The sequence below is a fragment of the Mesoplodon bidens genome (genome assembly GCF_964165515.1).
Source record: "Mesoplodon bidens genome assembly, chromosome: 1".
Lineage (NCBI taxonomy): Eukaryota > Metazoa > Chordata > Mammalia > Artiodactyla > Ziphiidae > Mesoplodon > Mesoplodon bidens.
The window spans coordinates 109575000-109589137 of record NC_138176.1 but is presented as its reverse complement, the minus strand read 5'-3'; the positions used below and the strand labels follow the sequence as shown (position 1 = coordinate 109589137).

Below are 14138 nucleotides of genomic sequence, written 5' to 3'. Positions count from 1 at the left end.
TATACAATGGAATATTACTCAGCCATAAAAAGAAATGAAATGGAGTTATTTGTAGTGAGGTGGATGGACCTAGAGTCTGTCCTACAGAATGAAGTAAGTCAGAAAGAGAAAAACAAATACCGTATGCTAACACGTACATGTGGAATCTTAAAAAAAAAAAAATAACATTGTTCTGAAGAACCTAGGGGCAGGACAGGGATAAAGACGCAGACATAGAGAATGGACTTGAGGACACGGGGAGTGGGAAGGGGTAAGCTGGGACGAAGTGAGAGAGTGGCATGGACATATATACACTACCAAATGTAAGATAGATAGCTAGTGGGAAGCAGCCGCATAGCACAGGGAGATCAGCTCGGTGCTTTGTGACCACCTAGAGGGGTGGGATAGGGAGGGTTGGAGGGAGGGAGATGCAAGAGGGAAGAGATATGGAAACATATGTATATGTATAACTGATTCACTTTGTTATAAAGCAGAAACTAACACACCATTGTAAAGCAATTATACTCCAATAAAGATGTTAAAAAAATTTTAGCATTTTCCATTAGATAAATGAAGCTGAAACATTTCATTGGACTGGCCCATTCCCAGGGTAAGGCCTAGGTCAGTGGGGTGTAAGGAAATGTGCTCTGTCGGCTGAAAAAAAAATGCACAAGGGACTTCCCTAATGGCGCAGTGGATACGACTCCATGCTCCCAATGCAGGGGGCCCGGGTTTCATACCTGGTCCGGGAACTAGATCCCACATGCATGCCACAACTAAGGAGCCCACCTGTTGCAACTAAGGAGCTGGCGAGCCACAACTAAGACCTGGTGCAACCAAATAAATCATTTTTTTTTTAATGCACAGTATGAGAGTCGTGAGTTAAGTTTTATTTGGGGCAAAATGAGGACATAGCTCTGAGGAACTGATCCGAAGAAGTAGGGGAGAAAGTCAATATACATGTGATTTTAGTGAAGGGGGTGTGTGCACTTAAGCACACATTTCGGCAGAAGGCTGTTAGTCATGGGGAGCAAATGTTTCTGTTCGTGATGTTAGTGTTTCTCTAGATGTGAGAAGATGCTAGAATTGGGCTCATAAAATCTTCTGCTGAAAATATTTATCTGAAACCCTGCTCTGCCAGTTTTTCCCAGAGCACAGAGAGCCGCATTCCTGATCTCTGCCCTGAACTCTTTCCGGGGGGTGTTGAAGGTCAGCGATGGCAGTGGCCGGTGACGTCATCCTTGTAGAGGCAGATGACAAGGGACAGTCTTTAGGTGGCAACTCTGTTCTTTTCTGCTGGTTGATCCTCATTCCAATCTACGTTTTTTTCTCCCTCGGCAGATTCCTTACCACTTGGTTATATACCATTTTTCTCTCCACAGCCACCAGCTCTGCTTTTTGTGTGTGAAGCTTCCAGGGAAGTTTCAGAGGAGGGAACTGATGGGGCTCAGGGCCGCCACCCGAAGATGTGTCACTCCGGCTTGCAGATTATTTTGAGATGAAAACAATGAAGGCACAAAAGACTCAGGAAGAACCTTTGAACGTCCCCCCTTGCTGCCTGAAAGAGGAAAGTCACTCCTTCAAAGCCTTCCTATTTTCACACAATAAGCAAAGATACCATTTTGGTACGACTGGGTTTATTAAACTGTGGCAAATGAGACAGCCTTTGGGATGTAGGTAAATGCACACAAATTGCTTAGTAAGAGAAACAGCCTCACGACCAAAGGTGATCACTGGGTACCAGTTCCTGCCAGTATTTGTCACAGATGCCAGCTGTCACAGAAGTGTGCCTGGAAACATCTAGTAAAGAGTTGAGTTTGGGAGTTGATAGTAATATTCTATCATTTCCATTGGAAGGAGTTTTCACAACAAGGGGCTGACTTTTTTTTTTTTTTTTTGTCATTTGGTTGTTTTGTTTTTTTTTTACATCTTTATTGGAGTATAATTTCTTAACAATGGTGTGTTAGTTTATGCTTTATAACAAATTGAATCAGTTATACATATACATATGTACCCATATCCCCTCCCTTTTGCGTCTCCCTCCCACCCTCCCTATCCCACCCCTCCAGGCGGTCACAAAGCACCGAGCTGATCTCCCTGTGAAGGGGCTGACTTTTTTTTTTTGTTTTTGCGGTACGCGGGCCTCTCACTGTTGTGGCATCTCCCGTTGCGGAGCACAGGCTCCAGACGCGCAGGCTCAGCGGCCATGGCTCACGGGCCCAGCCGCTCCGTGGCATGTGGGATCTTCCCGGACCGGGGCACGAACCCGTATCCCCTACATCGGCAGGCAGACTCTCAACCACTGCGCCACCAGGGAAGCCCGGGGCTGACTTTTAATGGGCCAATTGCTCGTTTGAGCCCATGAGAGACTGGTTTTAGGGGCCTCTCTGCAGTTGTGCTGACCCGGCTTAGCCCTCAACCAGTTCACCAGAAAGCCCAGGCTGCCTGCCCCCGCTCTACCCGCCCCGCGACTTGGTGGGCACACCAGTTCTTGGGCTTACCTTTAGGCAGACACTGCTCTAGATGTGGCAATATTGCAATGAACAAAATCACTCCTCAGGGAGCTCACTGAGCTCAGACATAAATTATTAACCCAGACATCAATAATGCAATTCCTGTGATGACAATGATTGTAAAGAAGGTAAGGTTGGGACTTCCCTGGCGATCCAGTGGTTAAGACTCCGCACCACCAATGCAGGGGCACAGGTTCGATCCCTGGTCGGGGAACTGAGATCCCACATGCTGCACGGCACGGCCAAAAATCTTTTTAAATTTTTAAAAAACAGGTAAGGCTGTCCTGAGAGGGGAGAGGCGGGCAGGGCTCCCCTGGGGTGCGATTCCAGCTGAGATTCAAGTGGTGAGGGACCTCTGCTCCAGACGGAGGAAGAAAGCACGCTGGGGGCGGGGGGACGGGACAGCACTGAGAGTCTGTGTTCAGGGGACAGAGACGGTCAGCATGGCTGGAGCCCAGCGGTCAGGGACGGGCGCAGGGTGAGGCTTACAGAGAGGCAGCAGCTGGCTCATGGGAATGGCTGCCTTTGGGGACTTTGACTCCGGGAGGGAATATGATGTGATTTGATTTACACCGAGAGCTGAGTGAGTAACAGATGGACGGGGCAGCAGGGGAAGCAGGGGGCCTAGTCAGGAGGCCTGCGGGACGAGCCAGGCATACACGAGGCCGAGTTATGGGGCACTGCTGGGGACAAAGTGCCAGCAGTGCCAGCATGGGATGCTGTGCTTGGTAGAGAGGACGTCTGGATTCTCCCAACCCAGACGTCCTCTCTACCAAGCAGCTGGGAAAGCAAACACTTTTATTATTGAATAAGCATTTAAACCAGAGTGTGATGGGCATCACAGGCGTTCCGCTAAGGGACTGCAAAGACAGGAAGCAACCTTGACTTTTTATGCAGATGAGCAGATACAACCAATCACACATATGTTCTCATGATAAACAGTAAATAGTCCTCCCGTGAGCGGGCCTGACTGCGCCACTGGTCACACAGGGTTCATCCCAGCTTTACCTGGTATTTGGAGAGCCATCTGTGTTGGCTACTTGGCCTCACCCAGAGGAAAAACAAACTCTCACATCTTTATGGCAGGAAGTGGTTTCGCAACTTGGAGCCAGGTGCCCACTGAACTGGAGGATAGGGCACCATCTCCCTTAATGCTGTATTTCAAAAGGAAGAGAAGGTATTTACAGTGATGCGTTTTCTAAGGTAAATGCCCTGAGGAGAAGGATGGGAGGGGACTCTCTTCCCCATTTTCAACAGGAAGAATTTCAGACTTTTACCTGTCCTTACACAGGGTCCGCTGCGTGTTGGGAACCAGGGTCAGGGGCGCAGGGAGCAAGCATCATCAATTTCCTGTTGAATGTGGGTGAAAGGCCAGGGAGCGGGTGGAAAGTGGCAGCCAAAGGGCAGTGGGAGCCCTGCAAGGTAGTTGATGGAGAAATTGCAGAAGCCGTGGGCTCCAGGTCGGGGGAGGGTCAGGCTGCCTTGGCTTTGCCGTTGCTGTGAGCCTGGACGAGTTAGGTCCGTGGGGACCTCCTCTCTTTCCCCAGCTTGCTGGCTGAGAACCACGCCACCAGCTGACCTTTCATGAGTGAGGGCAGCTAATGCTTAAACTACACTCCCTGCAAGCCAGGCTCTGTTCCAAAGCCATGCGTGTGCTCACTAATTTAATCCTCAGAACAAACCAGAGTTAGGAATTTTTCTACTGGGGATTACAGGGTATACAGAAATGTGCCAGGTATGTTCCCGGACCTTAATTAAAGAATATAGGATGCAAGAGCAAAAATAATCCCTGCCCTGAAAGAGCTACAGGGCAAATAGCACACGCTACACTTGTTCTGTGTACCGTGTTATGGAGAATGAAATGAAGAAGTAGATGTGAAGTGCTTGGTAAAGACGTCAAGTACATCAAAAGTGCTTGGTAAGTGCCAGTATCTTATTAGTGTTGCTAATATTTCACTGGTTACATCTTCATGTGTATAAATATTACCTCTCCAGCTTGACGTAAGACCCCTGAAGGCTGGAGAACTTCCTGTATTATATGCCTCCCGGCATTAGGTCAAGATCTTACACAGAGTAGGTGCTCGATAATTATTCACAGAAGAGGAGAATTGTTGGTTCCTTACAAGTGGAGAGAACTTGCCATTTTCCCACTCAGGCATGGTGTCTTTTGGGGGGTAGAACTTTGACTGAACTTTTTATGCCCTTCTCCGTTATTTACTTAGGATTTCTATTTCTTCTTGAGCCTGTATTGATTATGTGGATTTTGCTAGAGAAATGTGACATGTCATTTAGGTTTTCCCCCTTCATGGCATGAAGCTGTATATAGTATTAGCTCCCAGTTTTCCAGTCTCTTCTGTAACTGTGGTCTGTTTATATGTGCTCAGTAAATATTTGTTAACGGTTGATTGATAGTTTTAGATTATGATCGTGGAAGAACTGAGTGCAGCTGGATATCTGCCTCCTGGGGAAGACATCTGGGATTCCCAATTTGGATGGTTGGTGCTATCAGATGCTCTCTCTGCCCTGGCCTGGGGGACCGCCCAGTTGGGTTCACGTACGAGAAGCAGTTCCTGGCACGGGGGATCACTAATGTTCTGGGGCAGGGAGCTAAGGGGAGTTGTATTTTCCTATTGTCTAGAATCTTTAGGAGGAGAGATAGTCCTTTCTGGGTATCATACCTGGGCACCACTGGTGTGATTTTCGGGCTCTCCAAGGCCCACTGGGGTGCCTGGAAGTGCCACCATTCATCATCATTCAAGGTACAGACAATGGAGAGGGCAACCTTGACTTGAGAAGGACTCCATGACATGACCATCTAGGAGAGAGAGAGAGAGAAGGGAGGACGTTCAGGTGTTTTGTCCAAATTACTTATTCCTTACTCAGAGAGCCCAGGTGTCTTCTTGGAAAATATTTTGAGATCCAAGGGAATGGTGAGGTGGGAAGACAAGTGTTGGGGAGACATGGTAGCTGGGCTCAGTGAGGCCCTGTTGTGGGAAGAGTAGGGGAGACAAATCTGAAGACAGGAGGAAGAAGGGGATGGCTGACCCTGGGTCATCTGGACCTCTGTGAGTCTTTCAGTTTGAAGAACACCCACAGATGACTCTTTATTGAATTATGGAACAAGGATGTTTAGAAAGGATGCCAGAAGAGATTTATTCACCCATCAGGCATCCTACTGCTGTTTAAGGATATAATAAAATAATGTAAGTGGTCAATCGAACTAACTGTTTTCGTTTGGTGTTGCTTTTTAAAATATTGTAAGTGCAAACCAAATCGAGCTCTCTCCCACCTTGGCTGGTAGGGTGACATGTAAGGCCAAGCCTTATGTCCAGTTGGCTTGACCATCTGCCATTGAACCAGTTGTAAGGCAGCTGGGCCCTCTCATGGTGAAGAGGAGCAGAGGGACTGTGGTGGGTGCTCTCCTCACACAGATGTTCAGGCAGGAGGAACCATTTAGCTCTCTGCACAACAGCATGGGGGTTGGGGGCACCCAGCGGTGCCTGGGAACCCCCCGCCCTGCTGCTGTGGCCGCCAGCCTCCCCCATAGACCCACAGTGACGGGCTCCCCCAGGCTGAGTCCTCCGACTTCTCCTCCTTTGCAGTAGGAAGGCACTAATATGTCTCTTTCCAAATCTCTCTGCCATGTTCTTCCTAGAAGAGAAACCGATCATTAAATAAATATTATTTCTGGAGCTTGGTTTCATAAGAGATAGCATCTCAGGCTCACAGCACAGAATTTCTACCATCACAATGCTGCGCTTCAGTGGAAAAACGGTGACAACATTTTTCCATTTCAACAGCCACGTCTTATCTAAACTTATTAAATGGTGAGTGGAACTGTCCTCCGTAGACTTTTCCCAGCTGCGTGAGTGCCAAAGCAAACACCTGGCATTCAGCCACCTTGCTTGCAGTAGTATAAGGGCAAGAGAGTCTGAATGGAGAAATGGATTTAGAAATAGTACTTTCTGTATCTGCTTTCACAGCACCTCACTCTACTGACACAGAAATGTCTCCCCAGGCCTGTCCAGGGCCATTCCTGAACTAAGGAGGCACCCACAGAACAAGCAGGATACCTGAGAATGTGCCATTTTATTATATTTTTTAATAAATTTATTTATGTATTTATCTTTTGGCTGCGTTGGGTCTTCGTTGCTGCACACGGGCTTTCTCTAGTTGCAGTGAGCAGGCTTCTCATTGCGGTGGCTTCTCTTGCTGTGGAGCACGGGCTCTAGGCACACGGGTTTCAGTAGTTGTGGCATGCGGGCCCAGTAGTTGTGGCGCACGGGCTTAGTTGCTCCGTGGCATGTGGGATCTTCCTGGACCAGGGCTCGAACCCATGTCTCCTGTATTGGCAGGCAGATTCTTAACCACTGCGCCACAAGGGAAGTCTCGCCATTTTAAATAAGAATATTGTATGCATTTTTATATGACTCCTGTTGAATTTTCCTTGAAAAATGTATTTTCTGGAACAAAATCCATTAAGCCAATTTAATTCCTTAATCAATTTCTATATACTTGGTTAAATCATTTTTATTTTTCTAAAATTAATTAATGAAACATTTTCCATTTTGATTTTTCAAAAGTACTTTTCATCAGGATAAATTCTTTTCTGTTTAGAGTTTATAACGAAGAGCTGATTAATCAATTAGCTTTTGTCCTTATCAAATTTTCCTGATTATAACTTCTGCCACTGAAAGTTTTCTTTTACGGCCAGATACAAAATTTCCTTTTGTTTTTCTTTGTTTCCCACCCCACCTTGGTCAAATCCAGTTTCTAAGGCTTAAATTTTTTTTAATCAATTTTTTATTTTTTAAAATCAATTTTCAGTTGGTGACAAAGTGTGTAACATGCAGTTTTAGCCATTGTCTGTGGATAGGCTGTGTAGACTATTTCTACCTGTCATATTCATTATGAGTTGAATAAAATATGTTATCTAATTTGTGCGTGTCATTATATTCAGAATTCCCTGAGTAGTCATCCCTTCATGTAGGGATGAAATAATTAAATTATACATGAAATAAGTGCTGTAAATACAGTACATGTTTACAATGCTGATTTTTAAATAAAAGGAGAGAATATACAAGTCTAGATTTATCGCCTCTGTCACTGGCAATCTGAATTAACAGAATAGGTTAGGGGTCAGCAAGATTTTTCTGTAAAGGGCCAGGTAATAAATATTTTAGTCTTTGCAGGTCATACGTTCTCTGTGACAACCATTCAAGTCTGCTGTTGTAGCCTGAAAGCAGCCATCGACTGTATGAAAACTACTGAGCATGGTTGTGTTCCAATAAAACTTTATTTACACATGGTCCAGATATGGCCCTTGGGCTATAGTTTGCCAATCCCTGGAATAGATGTTCATTCTATTTGCTTTATAAAAGTATCCTTTCTGGGCTTCCCTGGTGGCGCGGTGGTTGGGGGTCTGCCTGCTGATGCAGGGGACATGGGTTCGTGCCCCAGTCTGGGAAGATCCCACATGCCACGGAGCGGCTGGGCCCGTGAGCCATGGCCACTGAGCCTGTGCATCCAGAGCCTGTGCTCCGCAACGGGAGAGGCCACAACAGTGAGAGGCCTGCGTACCGCAAAAAAAAAAAAAAAAAAGTATCCTTTCTTTGCCAAGATTGACCATAGACTACTATAAATAGGGAGGTTCTGGAATACACATTAGAAATGGTTTCTTTTCACCCAGTCATTCAGGATGGCAGCTGTTATTAGAAGACTGTACGCCAGCAATGTGTGCATTGTCAGAGTCATACCTAGTTTTCTTAGAAGACCTCAACACCTTGCAGTGCTAAATTAAGAACCATAAACCTCCTGGGAATGGATATAGGGAAGGTAACCATATTCCCATCTTACTGAAAGTGAAGGCAGAACGATTGTCCAGACCCTCATCACAGGGTTAATTATATGATAAAATAAAAACTAATAGCAAAGCAAGGTATGACACTTACCTTGTTATTCATTCAAGGTTTAGAGTCATTAACCTCATCTGTGCATAGCAGATTAAGTTCTGAACTTAATTGGGAAATTGCTACACTTCATTATACTTTGCATGCGTCCTTAAAATTAAAACCAACTGAAACAAATATGAAACAGAAAACCCATTACAAAGAGGCTGAAATTTGACAGGAAATATACTATACTCAATGGAGTTGAATTTTTAAAGAATGCTCTTCTGGCCTCTGGGTGGGAGTAAGAGTTGTATTTTTTAGGGATGTTTTCAGCTGCACATAACCGTCTAAAAATGCCACTAGTTGGGTCCAGACAAGTAGAGGTTAGAGACGGGCAGTTGTTGGTACTAGTGTAGCAGCTCTATATGTCAATCAAAAGTCCAGGTGTTTTCCAGCGCTCCACTCAATCATTCTTGACTTGTTGGCCTTTGGTCCTTACGTTTGTTGTTTCATGGTTGCAGGATGGCTGCTCTGTCTCCAGACATTACAGCAACATTTGAGGGAGGAAGAAGAGGTAGAGTCTGAGCCAGTGACTCTGCTAATAAAGGAAAGCAAAAGCACTTCCAGAGCCCTCAACAGATTTCTGTTTATGTCCCACTGGCCAGAACTCTTTTATTTAGCCACTAACGTTGCAGAGGAGGCTAAGAAAGCGAGTATTTACTTTTCTCAATTTCTACATGGATGTGGACAAAGGAGAAAGGTGTAGGGGGAGGATGTGTTTTTGGGGTGCATGCGTTTTTTTGAATTATGGTTTTCTCTGAAAAGTGGTAATAAAGTTTATGCCAAGCACTATTTACAATAGCCAGGTCATGGAAGCAACCTAAATGTCCATCAACAGACGAATGGATAAAGAAGATGTGGTACATATATACAATGGAATATTACTTAGCCATAAAAAGGAATGAAATTGGGTCATTTGTAGAGACGTGGATGGACCTAGAGACTGTCATACAGAATGAAGTAAGTCAGAAAGAGAAAAATAAGTATCGTATATAAACGTATAGATGTGGAGTCTAGAAAAATGGTACAGGTGAACCGCTTTGCAGGGAAGAAATAGAGACATAGATGTAGAGAACAGACGTATGGACACCAAGGGGGGAAAGCGGGGGAGGGGGTAGGATGAACTGGGAGATTGGGATTGACATATATACACTAATATGTATAAAACAGAGAACTAATGAGAACACACTGTATAGCACAGGAAACTCTACGTCACTGCACAGTAGAAACTAACACAACATTGTAAAACAACTATACCCCAATTAAAAAAAAACTTTATTACTACTTTTCAAAAGAACATGCAACTAAATTCACTAATTGTATCACCTCATGTTAAATTTGATAGGGTCAAACAACCCCCTTCTTATTTATAAAACTGTAATTGGCGACCAAGAAAAGCCATCAGTGTGGCTATAACTCCTGAAACATGGTCCAATCACAAAATTTCCCAGATCTCATTATCCCAAATCACCATCTTCTCCACTCCATGGTTTGCTGTGTCCGAAGTGGCAGCCACACTTCTGCCAGACAAAGGCGGCCTGCAGCAGTCTGCAGGGCACGGCCCGGAGCATCCTGAGATGTCTAAAAGGGCTACATGGGGAGCAGATTCCTCCTGGGGAAATGGGGGAGCTGGGACTGTTTTGTTTTATTTACCAGAAATCTAAAGCTCATTTGAGCCAACTGAGAAAACTCTTTGTATGTGAGTGTTCTTTATGAGAAAGAAGTGGACTTTCCCCTAAAGAGCCCAGGTTACAAATGCAGAGCCCTCTGGTCTGCCCCAGCTCTCCTGATGCAAGGGAGCAGCAATGAGGACTCAGGAGGAGTGGAAACTGTCCTTGTCATAAAGGGAAAACCTTGGACGTAGGACAGCGAGCCCCTCCCCATCCTCTGGTTCCAGTAAATGATGAGTTTAGTGGCCATGTGTCTTGCACAAGGCACGTTCATGGTAAAATAGTCTGATCCAGGCAGAAACAAATCCCCTGTGAAACACTTAGTTTTTTCCTAGACGCAAAAATGGAAACCCAGTTCCTGTGTTGACCTCTCCTTGTTTCCTTACCTCGTGCAAGCTGGTTCCAAGCAGGATTGCCTCACATATATCAATAAAACACCTCCTTCTCTCCTGGTTTGGCTGTTTTACTTCCCAGCAGGAGTCTATGTGTGTTTGTCCCATGACTAGCTGGTTGGTCAGGAGCTGGGAAGGCAGGGATTCTGGCTTAGATCAACCTTTATCTCACAACCACAGAATAGACTTGAGCCACACAGACATGAACATCATCAGCCCGAGGGGCACCTTCTGACCAGTATGTCACCACATCTGCCGACTGTATCCATGGCTGGGTCCCCGGTCCGACTCTGAGAGAAGTCTCCTCCACAGCCAGCGCTTACTTTCATTCAAGTCTTTATTTAGCCACAGATAAACTGTCCCCAACGTCCACTGCTGGAATGAAAGCACAAGAAATAGTACCTATTGGAAAGAAGTTGTCCTAAATCTGACTGGGTCAGAAGTCTGTGGTTTGTTGGAAGTGGCTGCTCTTTCCAGGGATAATTTACATTCTTGATAAAATGCTCTGGCAATTTTCTGATTTATTTTAATGAATTTAAAAGTCTCACTTAGGAAACCCACCCAGCTGATAGTCACCCTTGAAGGTTGATTAAGGGCCTTGAACCAATCCTGCAGAAAATACAGGCAGACGTCCTTTTATTGTGTCCAACCCGACAACGATTATTTCCTGTCATGTCATTACCAAGAGAGAATTTTCTGCCTTGTTTTAGAGCCCCACTCCTCATGACAAGGCTGAAATGAACTTTGACCTGGGTTGTGATCCCTGAGAAGCTGCTGCAAATATAGTAAAAGATGTATGATCGTGCGGCAGGCTCCCTCAGGGCTGAGAGGGGCCCTCGCCAAGCGGAGTTACACCAGGGCAGGGTTTGCAGAAGCTCCCGGAGCAGCTGGAGGTGACCTGGGTCTGGGGGGTGGGTGGGCATGGCCGAGGCTAGAGGTGGGGAGGAGAGCCTTTGGTCTGAGGGCTCAGAGGACTGGCCTCCCAGCACAGGCAGGAGCTGGTCCAGGCTTGAACTGGGGAACCAGCGAATCCACAAACAATAAGATGGATAGATGGGGCAGGACCAGCAGAGCCTGGACCCAGGGAAAGCCTGGAGAAGAGAGGAGGGAACTGGGCAACGTGGTGTCTATTCGCCTCCAGCCGACCGAGAGGCTGGGGAAGAGGCCGGGAGCCAAAATTCTGGGTTGGAGACCCAGGGAGGCGACGTGTGCACAGAAGAGACACGGGATGGGCAAACACCAGTCAATATGCCTAGCTCTCCACCACTGCACACATCACAACACACACACACACCCTACTGCACACGTACATACACACAAAAACATACAAGCACCGCACACATACATATACACACCACACCACACACATACAAACACCACACACATACACACACACCCCACCACACACATCACGTACCACATCACACACACAGACCATCACATACCACACCCCACCCACACCCAAACGTATACACATGCGTCACACCAAACCCACACACCACTCATATGTACACACACCACACATGTACACCCCCACACACACACACATCCTGCTACACACATACAGTGAAGGAAACCTTGTGCCAGGCAGCAAGAGTGATCCCGTTAGTAGATGGCCTTCCTAGAACTGGGATACTCCATAGGCAAAAGTCCTGGAACTACTTGGACATCTGGTCAACCCCTGGTGTCACTTGGGGGATGAGTGCACTGAAGGGGAGAAACAGCAACCAGGGGCCACACAGGTCATGATCCTGCCACCCTGCCGGTCCCAGGCACCAGAGAGCTTAGAACACTTAGAGGAAGGTGCCCTGGAGCGTGGCTTGTGGGATCTAAGGGTGGCGCTGTCGGGAGGCCCCTTCTAGTTCTGTGGTCCCAAGATTCAACTCTTCACACCTCAGTTTTCCCACTGCCATTGGGCCATTTTGAGATGATGCAGTAAAACCTAGTTGCACACTTATTTGGGGTTCAGGGCCCCTCCCCAAATTCACTAGTTTAATAAAAAAACCTGTGCATTATGATTTGTCTAGATAGCGGATGTCTTCCACCACCTCTTGATACCGTCATTTTTGTGAAACATTTGTGGTCCTTCGAGAGCTGGGCTAAGACCCATTTCAATGCCACATCAACAAGCACAATCTAAATTTTATCTGTAATGCCCAAACTAAGTGCCTGAGGGGCAAGTGGGCTGCCCAGTGGGAGAGCACTTTTCTCAGCCCAGACCCTCCCCTGGGCTGGGTGCATCTTTCTCTCAGTGCAGGGAAATCTGTGCGGCCAGGTGAGTTGACAGGCAGGTAAGGGACTCCTAGGGCTAGAAGGGTGCTTGTGGTCACTCAGGGCAGAGAGAGGAGTGAGGGGCAGCTCCCAGCCCAGCAGGACAGAGACCTGCCCAGAGGACTATGTCGTCCCTTGGTCCGTCCTGTCTCTGCGAGAGTCGTAGACTATTAGGCGTGGGTCCCGGTTGACCCCGGCCAGTGCAGGTCAGGGCCCCACCAACACTGCTCCCGTGGCCACTCCCGCTCATCCTCAAGGCCTTGCCCTGTCTTCTCCTTTCTCAAAGTGAGTCTCCCTGACCATACAGGCTAGACCAGGCTTCCTGTTCTATCCTCAGGTTGCACACGACTCTTCTTCTTCCTAACATGTATCCAAACTGCAAATAAATCATTATTTATGCAATTACGGATTAATTCTGACACTTTGCAAAACTGTAGGTTTCATGAGGGTGGCGACTGTGCCTGATTTGTTTCCAGTTGTCACCTCAGAGATGAGTTCCATTCTTGGCATGTATTCTAATAGGTTTTCCATAAATAGTTGTTGGGCAAATGAACAAAAGTGGTACGAAAAGAATGGGTGTTGGGGTCAGACAGACCTGGATTCCTTCTGGGTGACGTTTAGCAAATAGCTGAGCCTCTTTGGACCTCAGTTTTCTCTCCCTAGGTGGTGGGTAGAGTAAAATTTATACTGCAGCCATGTTGAAAGATTTATATACCTGGCATGCAGCAGCTGCTCCATAACTATTAATTCTTTCTTCCTTCTCTTTTAGAGTTGAGAATACAGAATAATGCCTCTCCTTTCATTATCACGTTTCAATAAAGAGGAGCTCATGGGATTTCCCTGGCGGTCCAGTGGTTAAGACTTCACCTTCCAGTGCAGGGGTTGTGGGTTCGATCCCTGGTCAGGGAGCTAAGATCCCACATGCCTCGTGGCCAAGAAAACCAAAACATCAAACAGAAGCAATATTGTAACAAATTCAATAAAGACTTTAAAGATGGTCCACATCAAAAAAAAATCTAAAAGAAAAAAAAAAAAGGAGCTCACAGTTCAATCTGCCCACTTCTCCTTCCACTGTCTTCTCAAACCATCTGCGCCTGGTCCCTCCCTCATCTTTCCCTGAGGCCGCTCTCCAACTTGCCCATGACCTCAACCCACCTCCTCTTGGCCTTTGACGAGCGCTAAAGGGTTAGTAAATGATTGATCAAAAATGCTTTGTGTGGACACATCTCAGTACCAATGAGTCTAAGCCATTATGACATCCTGCTCAGAAGACCTCTTTCAGGCCATAACTCCTCACTTATCAGAACTGCCCCCTGGCCTCTGGAACTCCACCTCATGCTTCTTGCACTGCCCCCTTGGACC

The 14138-nt window shown here is 46.5% G+C and overlaps 1 long non-coding RNA gene across 1 annotated transcript; it reads left to right on the top strand.

Moving 5' to 3' along the window:
• Window positions 1-2671: 2671 nt before the first annotated feature.
• Window positions 2672-9518, top strand: LOC308616833. Its single transcript, XR_014015758.1, has 3 exons — window positions 2672-2765; window positions 3579-6319; window positions 8905-9518. It is a non-coding gene; the product is annotated as an uncharacterized lncRNA (long non-coding RNA).
• The last annotated feature ends 4620 nt before the right edge of the window (window positions 9519-14138 follow it).